The sequence below is a fragment of the Plecotus auritus genome (assembly GCF_963455305.1).
Source record: "Plecotus auritus genome assembly, chromosome: 6".
Lineage (NCBI taxonomy): Eukaryota > Metazoa > Chordata > Mammalia > Chiroptera > Vespertilionidae > Plecotus > Plecotus auritus.
The window spans coordinates 116,200,756-116,223,472 of record NC_137773.1 but is presented as its reverse complement, the minus strand read 5'-3'; positions in this window follow the sequence as shown (position 1 = coordinate 116,223,472).

The window sequence follows — 22,717 nt, the reverse complement described above, 5'->3', positions numbered from 1 at the left end:
CATATCCCTGGTCTGTTATTTTGAGCTCTGAGAGTTTGAACATTTGCATACAGGTATCATAATAGCTCTTTAAATTATTAATACAATGAACACTCTCCAACTATCATTTTGATTTCTAAGAGTTTTGAATACTTTCATACTGTGATGTCACCTGTATGAAAATGTATTTTGAAGTGTTTACCAACTTTTTCTAAAAACCCCACCTCACTTAGACTGAGTTATAACTGTAAACAGTATCGCACTCACTTCTCACGTTTTTGAACATGATTTCCCAGTGACTAAACACTGTCCTTCAGATATTGAGGCTCTATGAACATGTATTTCTAGAGTTTAAAGCACATCTTAGATAATAAGTGTATCATTGTGAATTCTCAGTGTTTGATTCACTTTTGTCCAGTGATTCAACCACCTTCCTTGTGAATTCCAAGTGTTCATACAGCGTTTTTCCATATATACCAGCTGCTTAAACATGAATTTTTACTATTTTATTTATTATTTTTTTACATATTTTTATTAAAGTATTATATGTGTACATATCTTACCATTGCCCCCCACCCCACTCCCATACATGCCCTCACCCCCCAATGTTTTGCATCCGTTGGTTATTCTTATATGCATGCATATAAATCCTTCGGTTGATCTCTTATTTCCCCCACCTCTCCCTAACTTTGCCGCTGTAATTTGACAATCTGTTTGATGCTTTACTGCCTCTGTATCTATCTATTTTTTCATCAGTTTATAATGTTTTTTATTATCCACAAATGAGTGAGATCATGTGGTATTTTTCTTTCATTGACTGGCTTATTTCACTTAGCATAATGTTCTCTAATTCCATTCCGGTGCCAACAAATGGTAATAATTCCTTCTTTTTTATGGCAGCATAGTATTCCATTGTGTAGATGTACCATAGTTTTCTGATCCAGTCATCTGCTGATGGGCACCTAGGCTGTTTCCAAATCTTAGCTATTGTAAATTGTGCTGCTATGAACACAGGGGTGCATATACCTTTCTGATTGGTGTTTCTGGTTTCTTAGGATATATTCCTAGGAGTGGGATTACTGTGTCAAATGGGAGTTCCATTTTCAGTTTTTTGAGGGAACTCCATACTGTTCTCCACAGTGGCTGCACCAGTCTGCATTCCCACCAGCAGTGCACGAGGGTTCCTTTTACTCCGCATCCTAGCGAACACTTGTCGTTGGTTGATTTGTTGATGATAGCCATTCTGACAGGTGTGAGATGGTATCGCATTGTCGTTTTGATTTGCATCTCTCGGATAATTAGTGACTTTGAGCATGTTTTCATGTTTCTCTTGGCCTTCCTTCTGTCTTCTTTCGAAAAGATTCTATTTAGGTTTGTTGCCCATTTTTTTATTGGATCATTTATCTTCCTTTTATTAAGTTGTATAATCTGCCTGTAGATGTTGGAGATTAAACCTTTATCAGTGATAACATTTGCATATATGTTCTCCCATACAGTGGGGTTTCTTGTTGTTTTGTTGATGGTTCCTTTTGCAGTGCAAAAGCTTTTTATTTTGATGTAGTCTCATTTGTTTATTTTCTCTTTGGCTCCCATTGCCCTAGGGGCAGTATCAGTGAAGAAGTTCTTTCGGCATATGTCTAAGATTTTGCTGCCTGTGGATTCCTCTAGTATTTTTATGGTTTCCCATCTTATGTTTAAGTCCTGTATCCATTTTGAGTTTATTTTTGTATATGGTGTAAGTTGGTGATCTAGTTTCATCTTTTTGCATGTATCTGTCCAATTTTCCCACCACCATTTATTGAAGAGACTGTCTTGTCTCCATTGTATGTTCATGCCTCCTTTGTCAAATATTAATTGCGTATAGTGGTTTGGGTCCATATCTGGATTCTCTATTCTATTCCATTGGTCTATAGGTCTGTTCTTGTGCCAGTACCAGGCTGTTTTGAAAACAGTGGCTTTGTAATACAGATTGATATCTGGTATTGAGATCCCTCCTACTTTATTCTTCTTTCTCAGGATTGATGTGGCTATTCAGGGTCTTTTTTTATTCCAGATGAATTTTTGGAGAGTTCTTTCTAAGTCTGTGAAATATGCCGTTGGTATATTAATGGGGAGTGCATTGAATTTATAGATTGCTTTGGGTTATATAGACATTATGATGATGTTGAGTCTACCAATCCATGAACATGGTATGTTCTTCCATCTGTTTATGTCTTCCTCTATCTCTTTTTTCAGTGTCCTGTAGTTTTCCGCGTATAGGTCTTTTACACCTTGGTTTAGTTTATTCCTAAGTATCTTAATTTTTTTGGTGCGATGGGAAATGGGATTGCTTTTTTAGTCTCTCTTTCTGTAAGTTCACTATTGGTGTATAGAAATGCCATAGATTTCTTGGCGTTAATTTTGTATCCTGCTACATTGCCGAATTCATTTATTAAGTCTGTTAGTTTTTTGATAAAGTCTTTCTGTTTTTTATGTACAATATCATGTCATCTGCAAATAAGGACAGCTTTACTTCTTTTCTAATTTGGATGCCTTTTAATTTTTCTTCTTGTCTAATTGCAATGGCTAATACATCCAGTACTATGTCAAACAGGAGAGGTGAGAGTGGGCATCCTTGTCTTGTTCCTGTTCTTAGGGGAAATGGTTTTAGATTTTGCGCATTGAGTATGTTACTTGTGGGTTTATCATATATAGCTTTTATTATGTTGAGGTATGATCCTTCCATTCCCACCTTGTTGAGAGTTTTTATCAAGAAAGGGTGTTGGATTTTGTCAAATGCTTTTTCTACATCAATTGATATGACTATGTGATTTTTATCTCTCAATTTGTTTATGTGATGTTAATTGATTTGCGGATATTGTACCATCCTTGCATTCCTGGGATAAATCCTACTTGGTCATGGTGTATGATCTTTCTGATGTACTGCTGGATCCGATTTGCTAGAATTTTGTTGAGGATTTTGGCATCTACATTCATGAGTGATATTGGCCTGTAATTCTCTTTCATTGTGTTGTCTTTATCTGGTTTTGGTATTAGGGTGATGCTGGCTTCATAGAAGGAGCTTGGAAGTGTTCCTTCCTCTTGAATTTTTTTGGAATAATCTGTGGAGGATAGGTTTTAGTTATTCCTTGAATGTTTGGTAAAACTCTCCTGTGAAGCCGTCTGGCCCTGGGCTTTTGTTTGTCGGAAGCTTTTTGACGACTGCTTCAATTTCTTCCATAGTTACTGGCATATTGAGCTGTTTAGATTCTTCCTGACTGAGTTTTGGAAGGTTTTATTTTTCTAGGAATATGTCCATTTCCTCCAGGTTGTCCAGTTTGTTGGAATAGAGTTGTTCGTAGTATTTTTTAACAATCCTTTGTATTTCGGCGGGATCTGTTGTTATTTCACCTCTTCCTTTTCTGATTTTGTTTATTTGGGTCTTCTCTCCTTGCTTCTTGGTGAGCCTGGCTAGAGGTTCATCAATCTTGTGTATCCTTTCAAAGAACCAGCTCTTGGTTTTGTTGATCTTTTGTATTGTTTCTTTGGTCTCTATGTCATTTATCTCCACTCTGATCTTTATTATTTTCTTCCTTCTGCTTACACTGGGCTTTTCTTGTTGCTCTTTTTCTAACTCTTTGAGTTGTAGGGTTATGTAATTTATTACCATTGTTTCTTCTTTTTTGCAGTATGCTTGTAGAGCTATGAACTTTCCACTCAAGACTGCTTTCGCTGTGTCCCATAGATTTTGGATTGTTGTGTTTTCATTGTCATTTGTTGCCATGATGTCTTTTATTTCTTCCTTGATCTCTCTGGTAACCCAATCATTGTTTAATAGCATGCTGTTTAGTCTCCACGTGTTTGACTTCTTTGGATTGTTTTTATTGTAGTTGGTTTCCAGTTTTATGCCACTGTGGTCTGAGAAGATGCTTGATATGATTTCTATCTTCTTGACTTTGAAGAGACTTTGCCTATGTCCCAACATATGGTCTATCTTTGAAAATGACCCATGTGCACTTGAGAAGAATGTATATTCTGTGGCTTTTGGGGTGAAATGTTTTGAAGATGTCAATTAATTCCATCTGGTTTAGTGAGTCATTTAAGATTGATGTTTCTTTGCTGATTTTTTGTTTAGAGGATTTGTCCAATGGTGATAGTGGGGTATTAAAGTCTTCTACTATGATTGTATTGCTGCTGTCAATCTCTCCCTTGATACCCTCCAGAAGGGTTTTTATGTATTTGGGTGCTCCTGTATTGGGTGCATATATGTTTACTAGAGTTATTTCTTCTTGTTGGATTGTTCCCTTTAGTATTATGAAGTGGCCTTCCTTATCTCTTATGTCCTTCACTTTGAGATCTAATTTGTCAGATATAAGTATTGCTACCCCAGCTTTTTTTTCATTTCCATTCGCCTGGAAGAACTTTTTCCATCCCTTCACCCTCAGTCTGTGTGCATCTTTTTTTCTGAGGTGGGTTTCTTGTACCATGTTTCCCCGAAAATAAGACAGTGTCTTATATTAATTTTTGCCCCCAAAGACATGCTAGGTCTTATTATCAGGGGATGTCTTATTTTTCCATGAAGAAGAATACGATACACATTTATTGTTAAATGAAAATAAAGGAAATTTATTACCTGTATACGGTACGGTAGTACGGTAGTTGTCAACACAAACCAGACAAACTGTGAATTCTACAGTATCAAGAATTTACTCATTTATTCAATGACAATCATGTCATCATCTTCTGGAACATCATCGTAACAATCCAATTCCTGAATTTCCTGGTGAATTTCTTGTGACTCCATTTCTTTCAGAATCAGTGGACCAAATCTCTCATGTTTAGCAATAGCACTGTCTTTAAATGAGTACTTCTTGTCAAGGTAGCCTGCTCGCAGTGCATTTGCAATGCAACTGTCAGTGATTTTCTCCCATGAATTCTTCACCCAAGTCACAACTTCTTGCAGTTTAGGTTTCACAAAGTTTCCATGCTGATTTCTCTCCATTCTATTTTCAATGTAGTCATTAATTTCCACGTGCAAATTGTCTTTGAATGGCTTGTTTATTGCAATATCAAGAGTCTGGAGATAGGCCGTCATTCCTGTGGGAATCATTATCTGATCTATTTTTCTTTCATGAAGAGATGTCTTCATGTCTTTAGCGTGGTGAGTGCTGGCTGCATCCCAGACTAGCAGACCTCCTTGGCTCCCTCGTATAACAAGCGGCAGCATTAAATCGACCCACTTCCTTACAACTGCTTGTGTGGCCCAGGCTTTTTCAGTTTCAAGAATAAAAACGCCCAAAACACCTTCAATCTTTTCCTTCTTGCCCTTAGAAATGATTAAAGGTGGGATTTTAGTGCCATCAAGACGAATTGCCAAAATACAGGAAACACGTGCACTTTCGTAACCAGTGGAGGGAATGTACGCTAAGGAGGCACCCTGCTGTTCAATTGTTGTTTGAGATGATTGGCCCATAAACACTGCAGTTTCATCCATAGCAATCATGTTGGAAAGATTGTATTTAGAGAAGTCAGCATCATCAATAAAGGACTTGAATGCAAGTGCTCGCTTAATAACTTGAGTATCTTCCAACCTAAGCAATGTTGTAGATCTTCTTAAAGACAGTTCACTTCGCTGAAGGAAATTATCCAGCCAGTGTTGTGATGCTTTGAAGTCTTTGGGGGCTATGTCAAACTGTGGTGCCATTGCAAGGGCAAATTCTTGAATCTGAGCCCTATTCACAACCAAAGCCTTTGCTCTCCTGTCAACAACCCATTCACAGATCAGGTCTTCCAGCTCGGAAAATAATGGTTGCCGACCTGATCCACACTTGTGCTTTTTAGCATTTCCCTTGTCCACTTGTTCAATGAGGTTACCATACTCTGCTCACCATTTTCAGACCAATCGGATACTCAACATCTTCTCTTTGCAGAAAGCAGTAAGATTTTGGCCCCAAGAGTCTTTCATGATTCCTTTCTTGTACTCCACGGAGTAGCTTTTTCTTTTTGTGCTCATTTCTAGGGGTAAAAAAAAAGGGAATTGGGGTATCAAGGTGGGGGGAGGGGGATCACTCAAAATGACACAGGGGGTATCAGAGGGGGAAATCAAAATGGCACAGGAGAATCAGAGGGGGGATTACCATTTTAGTAACCCCTTTTGATCCTCCTGTGTCATTTTGATTGCCTCCTCTGATCCTCCTGTGTTATTTTAAGTGATCCCCCTCCCCCCACCCCTGTGCCACTGAACACCTTCACCAGACATCCCCCCTATCCCTTTATCAGACATTTACCCCCTGAGGCCTGCCTGGGGACTGTCACTGGGCTTGCTGGGGCCTGGATCTGGGCTGGAGCAGGGTCTGCCACTGACTGAGAACCTTCAGTCATCATGAAGGTGGCCGTGAGCATCAAGTAGTGTCACCAGAGACAGACAAGCACTCACCACCTTTGCCGCATCCCGTCCGCTCTAATCCTCCTGTTCTACACGCATCTGCGAAAGTCTCCTCCTCTCTCCCGCCCCGCACCCACCACTCACTCCGACCTTCGCTCCGCCTCCACACAGCAGTGACGTCAGGACTCCATGTAACGTCACTGGTTACTAGACGCCAGTCGGGGCGGCCCTAGTGACCAGTTTACGGTAAATTAATTTTCATTCTGAGACAGAGCCTGGGGCCTTATTTGGGGGGGGGATGCCTTATATTTCACTCAGAAGGAAACCTCTGAGTAGGTCTTATTTTCGGAGGATGTTTTATTCTCGGGAAAACACGGTAGATAGCAGATATATGGGTCTTATTTTCTTATCCAATCCGTTACCCTATGTCTTTTGATTGGGGCATTTACATTTAAAGTGAATATTGAAAGGTACTTATTTGTCGCCATTTTTATTCTTTACCCCTGTGTTCCTTCTTCACTTCCTATTTCTTTTTTTTTTTTTTTTTTACAGCAGACCCTTTAGCATTACATTGCTGGTTTGGTGGTAATAAATTCCCTTAGTCCTTTTTTGTCTGTGAAGCTCCTCATTTCACCTTCAATTTTGATGGATAGCTTTGCTGGGTACAGTATTCTTGTATCCAGAGCCTTCCTTTGCATGACTTTTATATTTCATTCCATTTCCTTCTGGCCTGATGAGTTTCTGTTGAGAAATCCGTTGCCAGTCTGATGGGGGTTCCTTTGTAGGTAACTTTCTGTCTCTCTCTTGCTGCTTTTAAGATTCTTATTTTGTCATCGGTGTTTGCCAATTTAATTATAATGGGCCTTGGTGTTGGTCTTTTGGGGTTCATTTTGCTTGGGACTCTGTGAGCTTCTTGGATTTGTGTGGGTTTTTTCTTCCCTATATCAGGGAATTTTTCTGTCATTATTTCTTCAAACAGGTTTTCTATTCCTTGCTCAGTTTCCTTTCCTTCTGAAACCCCTATTATGTGGATGTTGTTTTGTTTCGTGTTGTCCCAAAGTTCCCTTAGGCTCTCCTCCTGCTTTTTAATTTTTTTTCCAGAAGCTGCTCTACTTGGGTATTTTTTCCCATCTTGTCTTCTAGCTCACTGATGCGGTCCTCTTCTTCTTCTAGTCTACTCTTGATGCTTTCTATTGAGTTCTTTACAGCAGCGATGTCATTTTTCATTTCTTCTTGGTTCTTCATTTTTTCTTGGTTCTTACTCATATTGTCGAATTTGTCTTCCATTCTTTTCAGCCACCTTATGACCATTTCTCTGAATTCTTTCTCTGGAAGGTTACTTGCCTCCATTTCATTTACTTCCTTTTCTGGTGATGCCTGCTTTTCTTTCATATGCAGGCTGTTTCTTTGTCTCCCCATGGTCTCTCTTCTCTGGATGTCTGGTTTTGTAGTTCTCTCTCTCCTTATCCCAGGCGAAATCTGACCTTTCCGTGGTGGAGTGTAGAGCTCCTCTGAATCTGCATGTTTGAGCCAATTGGGGACCGGTGTTCTGGGGCTCGCAGCTGTTCCGTGGGTGCTACTGTTGTGGGTTTTCAGGCTTCCGATACGATCCACTTTCCCTTTCAAGATGGCGCAGATTCCGCTTCTGAGCTCCAGGAGGGGACCAGCCACAGTGGGGGCTGCCCGGTCAGGGGAACCCCGTCTAGCAGGCCCCACCTTCTCCTGGAGTTTAGCTGTCCCTTAAATTGCCAACAAACACTCCTCATGTGACCCTCAGCTGTTCTTTCTTTCTGCTCCAAGACAAGGCACGGTACACGTCTGTCCATTCCGCCGCCATTTTTTCCCCAATAATCAATTTTTACTATTTTAAAGACTATCCTACCTTTCACAGCCCTTTGAATACAAATTATCAGTATTTCAACACTCCTTCCTTTCACAGCTCTTTGAATACCAATTCTCAGTATTTCAACTCTGCACAGAGGTTATTAAGGTTTGACGAACGTATTGCAAGTGTTTCAGATACATTCCTAGACATTTCCCTGCTTTGTTATTTTGAGCTCTGAGAGTTTGAACATTTTCATACAGGTATCATAATAGCTCTTTAAATTATTAATACAATGAACACTCTCCAACTATCATTTTGATTTCTAAGAGTTTTGAATACTTTCATACTGTGATGTCACCTGTATGAAAATGTATTTTGAAGTGTTTACCAACTTTTTCTAAAAACCCCAACTCACTTAGACTGAGTTATAACTGTAAACAGCATTCACTTCTCACGTTTTTGAACATGATTTCCCAGTGATTAAACACTGTCCTTCAGATATTGAGGCTCTATGAACATGTATTTCTAGAGTTTAAAGCACATTCTTAGATAATAAGTGTATCATTGTGAATTCTCAGTGTTTGATTCACTTTTATCCAGTGAATCAAGCTCATTCATTGTGAATACCAAGTGCTTATACAGCGATTTTCCCTATATACCAGCACTTTAAAAGTGAACTATTACTATTTTGTAGACGATCCTATCTTTCACAGCTTTTTGAATACAAATTTTCAGTATTTCAACACTGCACTAAAGGTATTAAAGTTCTAAATATAGTAATTTACGTTTAAAGAGCTGGTATGTATGCAAAAACGCTGTAAAAACACTACAAATTCACAATAAATGAACTTGAATCACGGTTCAAAAGTGAATCAAAGATAATTCACAATGAAAGAATAGGGAAATATTTAGGAATGTGCTTGAAACACTAGGAATTCATGTTCATAGAGCTTTAATATATGAAGGACATTGGTTAGACACTGGGAATTCATATTCAATTGGCTGAGAACTGAGTACGATACTGTTTACATTCATAATTCAGCCTAAATATGTTGGCGTTTTTAAAAGACAGTTAAATACTTAAAAATTCATTCTCATAGAGCTGATATTACATGAAAATACTCAAACTTCTTAGAAATCACAATTATAGTTAGTCTTGTGTTCAAATTAGTAATAATTTAACTTTAAAGATCTGATATGATACCTGTAAAAAAATGTTAAAACTCTCACAGCTAAAAATGACAGACAAGCGAAAAATCTAGGAATGTGTATAAAACACTTGGAATACACTTCTAGAACCTTAATACATGTAGGGCACTGTTAAAATACTGAGCATTTGTATTCCAAGATCTGTGAAAGGTAGGATAGTCTATAAAATAGAAATCACTCACGTTAAAAGAGCTGGTATATATGGAAAAATGCTGTATAAACACTTGGAATTCACAAAGAAGGAGCTTGAAACAATGGGCAGAAGGAAAAAAGAGCATGTATATAAGGAAAAACACTGCATAAACACTTGGAATTTTCAATGAGTGACCCTGAACCACTAAGTAAAAGTCAATTCAACACTAAGAATACACAATGATAGACTAGGGCAGTGGTTGGCAAACCGTGGCTTGCGAGCCACATGCGGCTCTTTGGCCCCTTGAGTGTGGCTCTTCCACAAAATACCAGAGGACGAGTCTATTTTGAAGAAGTAGCATTAGAAGAAGTTTAAGTTTAAAAAATTTGGCTCTCAAAAGAAATTTCAATTGTACTGTAGATATATGGCTGTGTTGACTAATGAGTTTGCTGACCACTGGCACTAGGGAAATAATTAGGAATGTATTGAAACACTAGATATACCTGTTCTTAGAGCCATAATATCTGATGGACACTATTTAGTAACTCCAAAATAGTGTTCAAAGAGTAGAAAAATGAGTTGGATACTGGTTACATTTATAATTCAGTCTCAATGAGTTGGCGTTTTTGATAGATGGGTGGTTAAACATTTAAACATTCATGTCCATAGGGCTCAGATACCTTAAAAAGTTATTTTCATACAGCTGATATGACAGTTTAGGGTAAGGGTTAAGGTGAGGGTTATGGTGTATTAACATTAGGAATTCAAAATAAATGACCTTGAATCACTGGACAAAAGTGAATCAAACATTACATTTAAACATTCATTTTCATATGGATCAGATACCTTAAAAAATTATTTTCATTATTGTCACATATAGCTGATATGAGAGTTTAGGGTTAGGGCTAGGGCTAGAATTTGAACTACGATTATGGGTTCCGTTAGTGTTAGGGCTAGGGCTAGTGCTAGGGTTAGGGTTATGGTTAGGGATAGGGTTAGGGTTAGGGTTAGAGTTAGGGCTATGGTTAGGGTGAAAGTTAGGGTTAGGGCTATGGCTAGGGTTAGGGTTATGGATAGGATTAGGGCTAGGGTTAGGGTTAGGGCTAAGGTTAGGGCTAGTGTTAGGGTGAGAATTAGAGTTAGGGCTAGGGCTAGGGTTAGAGTTAGGGTTAGGGTTATGGCTAGGGTTAGTGTTAGGGCAAAGCTAGGGTTAAGATTATGTTTAGTATTAGGGTTAGGGATAAGGCTAGAGCTTGGGTTAGAGTTAGGGTTATGGTTAGTGCTAGAGTTAAGTTTAGGGTTCAGGTTAGGGATACAATTAGGGTTAGGTTTAAGGGCAAGGGCTAGGGTAACGGTTATGATTAGTTTTGGTGAAAGGTTTAGGATTAGGGTTAGGGCTAGGGCTAGTGTAAGGGCTAGAGTTAGGGTTAGGGGTAGGATTAGGGCTAGGGTTAGGGTTAGGGCTAGAGTTAAAGTTAAAGTTAGGTATAGGGATAGAGTTAGGGATAGGGCTAGAACTCAGGTTAGGGTTAGTGTTACGGCTAGGGTTAGGGTTAGGTTTTGGGTTAGGGGTAAGGTAAGGTTTAGGGTTAGGTTTAGGGCAAGAGCTAGGGTTCGGGATAGGGTTTGGGTTAAGGTTAGGGTTATGGTGTATTAACATTACGAATTCACAATGAATGACCTTGAATCACTGTACAAAAGTGAATCAAACCATTATATTTAACAATAATAGACAAAGGAAATATTTAGGATTGTGCTTTATACACTAGGAATACATGTTCAAAGAGCTTTAATATCTGTAGCACACAATTTAGTCACTGGGAAATCATGTTTAAAGAGCTGAGAAATGAGTGTGATACTGTTACATTTTTTATTCCGTAAAAATGAGTTGGTGTTTTTGTATTAAAGTTGGTTAGAAACTTAAAAATTCATTTTCATATATCTGATATAACAGTATGAAAGTATTCAAAACCCTTAAGAATCAAAATGATAGTTATTCTAGTGTCAAAGTAGTAAATTACATTTAAAGAGCTGTTATATATGGAACAAGGCTGCATAAACCCTTGGAATTCACAATGATTGACCTTGAGTGACTGGACAAAGTAAATCAAACATTGAGAATTCACAGTGATCGACTAGGGACATATTGAAGAATGTGCTTCACATACTAGGAATATATGTTCAAAGAGCATTAATGTCTGAAGGAAACTGTAGTCACTAGGAAATCGTGTTCAAAAACTAAAGAACTGAGTAAGATAGTGGTTACATTTATACTTCAGTGAAATGAGTTGGCGTTTTTGACAAAAGGTTGGTTAAACATTCAAACATTCATTTTCATAGGGCTCAGATACCTTAAAAAGTTATTTTCATACAACTAATAATGACAGTTTATTGTTAGTGTAAAGGTTAGGGCTAGGGTTAGGGCTAGGGTTAGGATTAGGGTTAGGGTTAGTGTTCGGGCTAGGGTTAGGGTTAGGACTAGGGTTAGGGTTATAGTTAAGGCTAGCGTTAAGGTGACAGTTAAGATTAGTGTTAGAGCTAGGGAAGGTGTTAAGTTTAGGTTTAGGGTTAGGTTTAGGGTTTGGGTTAGGGTTAGAGTTATGGCTAGGGCTAGTGTTAGGCCTAGGGTGAGGGTTAGTGTTGAGGTTAGGGTTAGAGTTAGGGTTATGGCTATGGCTAGGGTTAGAGTTAGGACTAGGGCTTAGGTTAGTTAGGGTTAGGAGTAGGGTTAGTGTTAAGGCTAGAGCTCGACTTAGTTTTAGGGTTAGGGCTAGGGTTAGGGTTCTGGTTATGGCTAGGATTTGGGTTAGATTTAGGTTTAGGACAAGGGCTAGGGTCAGGATGAGGGTTATGATTAAAGTTAGGGTTATGGTTTATTAACATTAGGAATTCACAATGAATGACCTTGAATCACTGGACAAAAGTGAATCAAACACTGAAATTTAACAGTGATAGACAAGGGAAATATTTAGGAATGTGCTTTATACACTAGGAATACATGTTCAAAGACCTTTAGTATCTGAAGCACACAATTTAGTCACTGGGAAATCCTGTCACAGAGCTGAGAAGTGAGTGCAATGCTGGATAAATTTTTTATTCCGTCAAATGAGTTGGCGTTTTTGGATTAAAGTTGGTTAAAAACTTAAAAATTCGTTTTCCTACACCTGATATAACAGTATGAAAGTATTCAAAACCCTTAAGAATCAAAATGATAGCTATTCTAGTGTTCAAAGTATTAATAATTTATGTTTAAAGAGCTGGTATATATGGAACAAGGCTGTATAAACCCCTGGAATTCACAATGATTGAGCTTGAGTCACTGGACAAAAGGGAAAAATATTGAGAATTAACAGTGATCGACTAGGGACATATTTAAGAATGCGCTTCACATACACATGAACATATATTTACATAAGAATATATGTTCAAAGAACATTAATGTCAAGAAAACTGTGTAGTCACTGGGAAATTGTGTTCAAAGACTAGAGAACTGAGTTACATACTGGTTACATTTATGCTTCAGTGATATGAGTTGGCGTTTTTGACCAAAGGTTGGTTGAACATTCAAACATTCATTTTCTTAGTGCTCAGATACCTTAAATAGTTATTTTCATACAGCTAATAATGACAGTTTATTGTTAGTGTACAGGTTAGGTCTAGGGCTAGCGTTAGGGCTAGGGCTACTGTTAGATCTAGGGTTAGGGTGAAAGCTAAGGTTAGGCTATGTCTAGAGTTAGGGTTCATTTATGGCTAGAGCTACGGTTAGGCTTAGGGTTAGGGTTATGGCGAGAGCTAGCGATAAGGTTAGGTTTAGGGCAAGGGGTGGGGTAAGGGTTATGATTAGTTTTGGCGAAAGGTTTAGGATTAGTGTTAGGACTAGTGCTAGGGTTAGGATTAGGATTAGGGTCAGGGTTAGGGTAAGATTTAGGGTTAGGATTAGGGCTCGGGTTAAGTTTAGGTTTAGGTATAAAGTTAAGAATAGGGCTAGAACTCGGGTTAGGGTTAGGGTTAGTGTTAGGGCAAGGTAAGGGTTAGGTTTTAGGTTAGGGCTAGGGTTATGGTTAGGATTAGGTTTACGGCAAGAGCTAGGGTTAGGGATAGGGTTTGTGTCAAAAGCTTTAATATCTATAGCACACAATTTAGTCACTGGGAAATTGTGTTCAAAGAACTGAGAAATGAGTGCGATACTGCCCAGATGAGTTGGCATTTTTGAAAGAAAGTTGGTTAAACATTAAAACTTTCCTTTTCATAAGGCTCAGATACCTGTAAGAAATGTTACAACTCTCACAGACCTGGGGATTTGCCTATGACTGTATCTGATACACTTGTAATACATCTGTGGAACATTAATACATATAGGGCACTGTTACCATACTGAGAATTTGCATTCCAAGATGTGGGAAAGGTAGGAGAGTCTATAAAATTGTAATCAGTCATGTTAATAGAGCTGGTATATATGGAAAAACGCTGCATAAACAGTTGGATTTCACAATGAAGGTTAGGTTTAGGGTTAGGCTTAAGGATAGGGCTAGAGCTCGTGTTATAGTTAGGGTTATGGTTATTCCTAGGGTTAGGTTTAGGTTTTGGTTTAGGCTAGTGTTAGGTTTAGGGCAAAGGCTCGGTTTATGTTAGGGCTACGGTTAAGGTTAGGGTTATGGTGTATTAACATTAGCAATTCTCAATGAATGACCTTGAATCACTGGACAAAATTGAATCAAACAGTGAGATTTAACAATAATAGTCAAGGGAAAAATTTAAGAATGTGCTTGTAGCTCTAGGAATACATGGTTCAAAGACCTTTAATATGAAAAGTACACAATTTCGTCCCTGGGAAATGGTGTTGAAGAGCTAAGAAGTGAGTGCGATACTGTTTACATTTTTTATTACATCAAAATGAGTTGGCGTTTTAGGATTAAAGTTGGTTTAAAACTTAAAAATTCATTCTCATAGACCTGATATAACAGTATGAAAGTATTTAAAATCACTTAAGAATCAAAATGATAGCTATTCTAGTTTCAAAGTAGTAATAATTTATGTTTAAAGGGCTGGTATATATGGAACAAGTCTGTATAAACCCTTGGAATTTACAATGAATGAGTTTGAATGAATGGACAATAGGGAATCAAACACTTTGAATTCATAGTAAGAGTCTAGGGAAATAATTAAGCATGTGCTTCCCATACTAGGAATATATGTTCAAAGAGCATTAATGTCTCAAGAAAACTGTGTAACCACTGGGAAATCCTGTTCAAAGACTAGGGAACTGAGTTAAATACTGGTCACCTTTATACTTTAGTGAAATGAGTTGGCGTTTTTGACCAAAGGTGCGTTAGACATTTAAACATTCATTTTCATAGGGCTCAGATACCTGAAAAAGTTATTTTCCTACAGCTAATAATGACAGTTTATTGTTAGTGTAAAGGTTAGGGCTAGGGCTAGGGTTAGGATTAGGGTTAGAGTTAGGATTAGGGTTAGGGTTAGGGTTCGGGCTAGGCTTAGGGTTAGAGTTAGTGCTAGGGCTAGTGTTAGGGCTAGGGTGAGTGTTAGGGTTGAGGTTAGGGTTATAGTTAGGGTTAGGGCTATGGCAAGGGTTAGAGTTAGGACTACGGCTAGGGTTAGTGTTAGGGCTAGAGCTCGAGTTACAGTTAGAGTTAGAGCTAGGGTTATATTCTGGTTATGGCTAGGATTTGGGTTAGAGTTAGTTTTAGGACAAGAACTAGGGTCCGTCTAAAGGTTCGGATTAAAATTAGGGTTATGGTTCATTAACATTAGGAATTCTCAATGAATGACCTTGAATCACTGGACAAGGGTGAATCAAACACTGAAATTTAACAATGATAGACAAGGGAAATATTTAGGAATGTGCTTTATACACTAGGAATACATGTTCAAAGACCTTTAGTATCTGAAGCACACAATTTAGTCACCGGGAAATCCTGTCGAAGAGCTGAGAAATGAGTGCGATACTATCTACATTTTTTATTCCGTCAAAAGAGTTGGCGTTTTAGGATTAAAGTTGGTTAAAAACTTAAGAATTCATTTTCATAGACCTGATATAACAGTATGAAAGTATTCAAAAACCCTTAAGAATCAAAATGATAGCTATTCTAGTTTTCAAGGTAGTAATAATTTATGTTTAAAAAACTGGTGTATATGGAAGAAGGCTGTATAAACCCTTGGAATTTACAATGAATGAGCTTGAATGAATAGACAAAAGGAAATCAAACACTAAAATTCACAGTAAGAGTCTAGGGAAGTATTTAAGAATGTGCTTCACATACTAGGAATATAGGTTAGAAGAGCATTAAAGTTTGAAGGAAACTGTAGTCACTGGGAAATCCCGTTCAAAGACAAGGGAACTGAGTTAGATAGTGGTTAAATTTATACTTCAGTGACATGAGTTGGCGTTTTTGACAAAAGGTGGGTTAGACATCCAAACATTCATTTGCATAGGACTCAGATACCTTAAAAAGTTATTTTCCTATGGCTAATAATGACAGCTTATTGTTAGTGTAAAGGTTAGGGCTAGGGCTAGTGTTAGGGCGAGGGTTACGGTTAGGGTTATGGTTACGGTTAGAGTTAGGGCTAGGGTTAGTGTTAGGGCTAGGGTGATGGTGAGGTTTTAGGTTAGGGCTACGGTTATTGTTAGGGTTAGGATTACGGCAAGAGCTAGGGTTAGGGATAGGGTTTGTGTTAAGGTTATGGTGTATTAACATTACAACTTCACAATGAATGACCCTGAATCACTGTACAAATGTGAATCAAAACCTGAAATTTAACAATGATAGACAAGGGAAATATTTAGGATTGTGCTGTATACACTAGGAATACATATTCAAAGAGCTTTAATATCTGAAGCACACAATTTAGTCACCGGGAAATTTTGTCGAAGAGCTGAGAAATGAGTGCGATACTATCTACATTTTTTATTCTGTCAAAAGAGTTGGCGTTTTAGGATTAAAGTTGGTTAAAAACTTAAGAATTCATTTTCATAGACCTGATATAACAGTATGAAAGTATTCAAAAACCCTTAAGAATCAAAATGATAGCTATTCTAGTTTTCAAGGTAGTAATAATTTATGTTTAAAAAACTGGTGTATATGGAACAAGGCTGTATAAACCCTTGGAATTTACAATGAATGAGCTTGAATGAATAGACAAAAGGAAATCAAACACTAAAATTCACAGTAAGAGTCTAGGGAAATATTTAAGAATGTGCTTCACATACTAGGAATATAGGTTAGAAGAGCATTAAAGTTTGAAGGAAACTGTAGTCACTGGGAAATCCCGTTCAAAGACAAGGGAACTGAGTTAGTGGTTAAATTTATACTTCAGTGACATGAGTTGGCGTTTTTGACAAAAGGTGGGTTAGACATCCAAACATTCATTTGCATAGGACTCAGATACCTTGAAAAGTTATTTTCCTATGGCTAATAATGACAGCTTATTGTTAGTGTAAAGGTTAGGGCTAGGGCTAGTGATAGGGCGAGGGTTACGGTTAGGGTTATGGTTACGGTTAGAGTTAGGGCTAGGGTTAGTGTTAGGGCTAGGGTGATGGTGAGGTTTTAGGTTAGGGCTACGGTTATTGTTAGGGTTAGGATTATGGCAAGAGCTAGGTTTAGGGATAGGGTTTGTGTTAAGGTTATGGTGTATTAACATTACAACTTCACAATGAATGACCCTGAATCACTGTACAAATGTGAATCAAACGCTGAAATTTAACAATGATAGACAAGGGAAATATTTAGGATTGTGCTGTATACACTAGGAATACATATTCAAAGAGCTTTAATATCTGTAGCACACAATTTAGTCCCTGGGAAATCGTGTTCAAAGAGCTGAGAAGGGAGTGTGATACTGTTACATTTTTAACTCCCTAAAAATGAGTTGGCGTTTTCGGAATAATTTGGTGAGAAACTTAAAAATTCGTTTTCTAGACGTGATATAAGAGCATAAAAGCATTCAAAACCCTTTAGAATCAAAATGGTAGTTATTCTAGTTTTCAAGGTAGTAATAATTTACGTTTAAAGGGCTGGTATAATGGAACAAGTCTGTATAAACCCTTGGAATTTACAATGAATGAGCTTGAATGAATAGACAAAAGGGAATCAAACACTTTGAATTCACAGTAAGAGTCTAGGGAAATATTTAAGAATGTGCTTCCCATACTAGGAATATATGTTCAAAGAGCATTAATGTCTGAAAAAAACTGTGTAACCACTGAGAAATTGTGTTCAAACACTAGAGAACTGAGTTAAATACTGGTTACATTTATACTTGAGTGAAATGAGTTGGCGTTTTTGACAAAAGTTTGGTTAAACATTCTAACATTCATTTTCATAGAGCTCAGATACCTTAAAAAGTTATTTTCATCCACTAATAATGACAGTTTATTGTTAGTGTAAAGGTTAGGGCTAGGGCTAGTGTTAGGGTTCGGGTTAGGGTTTGGGCTAGGGTTAGGGCTAGGGTTAGGGTTAGGGTTATGGTTACAGTTAGATTTAGGGCTAGGGCTAGTGTTAGGGCTAGGGTGATGGTTAGGTTTTAGGTTAGGGCTAGGGTTATTGTTAGGGTTAGGTTTACGGCAAGAGCTAGGGTTAGGGATAGGGTTTGTGTTAAGGTTATGGTGTATTAACATTACAACATCACAATGAATGACCCTGAATCTCTGTACAAATGGGAAACAAATCCTGAAATTTAACAATGATAGACAAGGGAAATATTTAGGATTGTGCTTTATACACTAGAAATACCTGTTCAAAGAGATTTACTATCTGTAGCACACAAATTAGTCACTGGGAAATCGTGTTCAAAGAGCTGAAAATGAGTGTGATACTGTTACATTTTTTATTCCCTAAAAATGTGTTGGCGTTTTTGGAGTCATTTAGTGAGAAACTTAAAAATTATTTTCCTAGACATGATATAAGAGCATAAAAGTATTCAAAACCCTTAAGAATCAAAATGATAGTTATTCTAATGTTCAAAGTAGTAATAATTACGTTTAAAGGGCTGGTATAATGGAACAAGTCTGTAAAAACCCTTGGAATTCACAATGAATGAGCTTGAATGACTGGACAAAAGGGAATCAAACACTGAGAATTCACAGTAAGAATAGGGAAATATTTAAGAATGTAATTCATATACAGGGCAAAAAGGTTCAAATAGCGTTAATATCTGACGGAAACTGTGTACTCATGGGAAGTTGTCTTCAAAGAGCAGAGAACTGAGTTGGATACTGGTTACATTTATAATTTAGTCCAGATGAGTTGGCATTTTTGAAAGAAAGTTGGTTAAATATTAAAACTTTCCTTTTCATAGGGCTCAGATACCTGGAAGAAATGTGACAACTCTCACAGACCTGGGAAATGACTACGAATGTGTCTGATACAATAGTAATACGTTTGTGGTACCTTAATACATGTAGGGCACTGTTACCATACCGAGAATTGACATTCCAAGATGTGTGAAAGGTAGGAGAGTCTACAAAATTGTAATCACTCCTGTTAATAGAGCTGGTATATATGGAAAAACGCTGCATACACATTGGATTTCACAATGAAGGTTAGGTTTAGGGTGAGGCTTAGAAATAGGGCGAGAGCTCGGGTTAGAGTTGGGGTTATGGTTATTCCTAGGGTTAGGTTAAGGTTTCCGTTTAGGGCGAGGGTTAGGTTTAGGGCAAAGGCTCGGCTTATGTTAGGGCTACGGTTAAGGTTAGGGTTATGGTGTATTAACATTAGTAATTCTCAATGAATGACCTTGAATCACTGTACAAAATTGAATCAAACAGTGAGATTTAACAATAATAGTCAAGGGAAAAATTTAAGAATGTGCTTGTAGCTCTAGGAATACATGGTTCAAAGACCTTTAATATGAAAAGTACACAATTTCGTCCCTGGGAAATGGTGTTGAAGAGCTAAGAAGTGAGTGCGATACTGTTTACATTTTTTATCACATCAAAATGAGTTGGCGTTTTAGGATTAAAGTTGGTTTAAAACTTAAAAATTCGTTCTCATAGACCTGATATAATAGTATGAAAGTATTCAAAAACCCTTAAGAATCAAAATGATAGCTATTCTAGTTTTCAAGGTAGTAATAATTTATGTTTAAAGAACTGGCCTATATGGAACAAGACTGTATAAACCCTTGGAATTTACAATAAATGAGCTTGAATGAATAGACAAAAGGAAATCAAACACTTTAATTCACAGTAAGAGTCTAGAGAAATATTTAAGAATGTGCTTCACATACTTGGAATATAGGTTAGAAGAGCATTAAAGTTTGAAGGAACCTGTAGTCCCTGGGAAATCCCGTTCAAAGACAAGGGAATGAGTTAGATACTGGTTAAATTTATACTTCAGTGAAAGGAGTTGGCGTTTTTGACAAAAGGTGGGTTAGACATTCAAACATTCATTTTCATAGGACTCAGATACCTTAAAAAGTTATTTTCCTATGGCTAATAATGACAGCTTATTGTTAGTGTAAAGGTTAGGGCTAGGGCTAGTGTTAGGGTTCGGGTTAGGGTTTGGGCTAGGGTTAGGGCTAGGGTTAGGGTTAGGGTTATGATTACGGTTAGAATTAGGGCTAGGGCTAGTGTTAGGGATAGGTTTTGTGTTAAGCTTATGGTGTATTAACATTACAACTTCACAATGAATGACCCTGAATCACTGTACAAATGTGAATCAAAACCTGAAATTTAACAATGATAGACAAGGGAAATATTTAGGATTGTGCTTTATACACTAGGAATACATGTTCAAAAAGCTTTAATATCTGTAGCTCACAATTTAGTCCCTGGGAAAACGTGTTCAAAGAGCTGAGAAGGGAGTGTGATACTGCTTCATTTTTTACTCCCAAAAAATGAGTTGGCGTTTTCGGAATAATTTGGTGAGAAACTTAAAAATTCGTTTTCTAGACATGATATAAGAGCATAAAAGTATTCAAAACCCTTAAGAATCAAAATGATAGTTATTCTAATGTTCAAAGTAGTAATAATCACGTTTAAAGGGCTGTTATAATGGAACAAGTCAGTAAAAATTCTTAAAATTCACAATGAATGACCTTGAATGACTGGACAAAAGGGAATCAAACACTGAGAATTCACAATAAGAGACTAGGGAAGTATTTAAGAATGTGCTTCCCATACTAGGATATATGTTCAAAGAGCATTAATGTCTGACGAAAACTGTGTAACCACTGGAAAATTGTGTTCAAAGACTAGAGAACTGAGTTAAATACTGGTTACATTTATACTTGAGTGTAATGAGTTGGCATTTTTGACAAAAGGTTGGTTTAACATTGTAACATTCATTTTCATAGAGCTCAGATACCTTAAAAAGTTATTTTCATCCACTAATAATGACAGTGTATTGTTAGTGTAAAGGTTAGGGCTAGGGCTACTGTTAGATCTAGGATTAGTGTGAAAGTTAAGCTTATGCTATGGCTAGGGTTAGGATTATGGTTACGGCTAGAGCTAGGGTTAGGGAAAGGCTTTGGTTTAAGGTTATGGTGTATTACCATTAAAAATTCACAATGAATGACCTTGAATCACTGTACAAAAGTGAATCAAACGCTGAAATTTAACAATGATAGAAAAGGGAAATATTTAAGATTGTGATTAGAACACGAGAAATACCTTTTCAAAGAGATTTACTATCTGTAGCATACAATTTAGTCACCGGGAAATCCTGTCGATGAGCTGAGAAGGGAGTGCGATACTGTCTACATTTTTTATTCCTTCAAAAGTGTTGGCATTTTAGGATTAAAGTTGGTTAAAATCTTAAGAATTCATTTTCATAGACCTGATAGTATGAAAGTATTCAAAAACCCTTAAGAATCAAAATGATAGCTATTCTAGTTTTCAAGGTAGTAATAATTTATGTTTAAAGAACTGGTGTATATGGAACAAGGCTGTATAAATCCTTAGAATTTACAATGAATGAGCTTGAATGAATAGACAAAAGGAAATCAAACACTGTAATTCACAGTAAGAGTCTAGTGAAATATTTAAGAATGTGCTTCACATACTAGGAATATAGTTTAGAAGAGCATTAAAGTTTGAAGGAAACTGTTGTCACTGGGAAATCCCGTTCAAAGACAAGGGAACTGAGTTAGATACTGGTTAAATTTATACTTCAGTGAAATGAGTTGGCGTTTTTGACAAAAGCAGTGTTAGACATTCAAACATTCATTTTCATAGGACTCAGATACCTTAAAAAGTCATTTTCCTACAGCTAAAAATGACAGTTTATTGTTAGTGTAAAGTTTAGTGCTAGGGCTAGTGTTAGGGCTAGGGTTAGGATTAGGGTTAGGGTTAGGTTTAGGGTTAGGGTTAAGGTTAGGGTTCGGGCTAGGGTTAAGCGAAGGTTTAGGATTAGAGTTACGGTTAGTGTTCAGGCTAGGGTTAGGCCTAGGTTTAGGATTAGGGTTAGGGTTAGATTTCGGGCTAGGGTTAGTATTAACGTTAGGGTTAGGGTTAAGGTTAGGGTTAGCTTTAGGTTTAGGGTTAGGGTTCGGGCTATGGTTTGTATTAAGGTTAGGGATAGGGTTAGGTTTAGGGTTATGGTTAGGGTTCGGGCTAGGGTTAGGGTTAGGGTTAGAGTTAGGGTTCGGGCTAGGGTTAGGGTTAGGGTTAGGGTTAGGGTTAGGGTGGGGTTAATATTAGGGCTAGTGTTAGGGCTAGGGTGATGGTTAGGTTTTAGGGTAGGGCTAGGGTTATTGTTAGGGTTAGGTTTATGGCAAAAGCTAGAGTTAGGGATAGGGTTTGTGTTAAGGTTATGGTGTATTAACAATACAAGTTGAATCACTGTACAAATGTGAATCAAAACCTGAAATTTAACAATGATAGACAAGGGAAATATTTAGGATTGTGCTTTATACTCTAGGAATACATGTTCAAAGAGCTTTAATATCTGTAGCACACAAGTTAGTCCCTGGGAAATCGTGTTCAATGAGCTGAGAAGAGAGTGTGATACTGTTACATTTTTTACTCCCTAAAAATGAGTTTGCGTTTTCGGAATAATTTGGTGAGAAACTTAAAAATTCGTTTTCTAGGCATGATATAAGAGCATAAAAGATTTCAAAACCCTTAAGTATCAAAAAGTTATTCTAATGTTCAAAGTAGTAATAATTTACGTTTAAAGGGCTGGTATAATGGAACAAGTCTGTATAAACCCTTGTAATTTACAATGAATGAGCTTGAATGAATAGACAA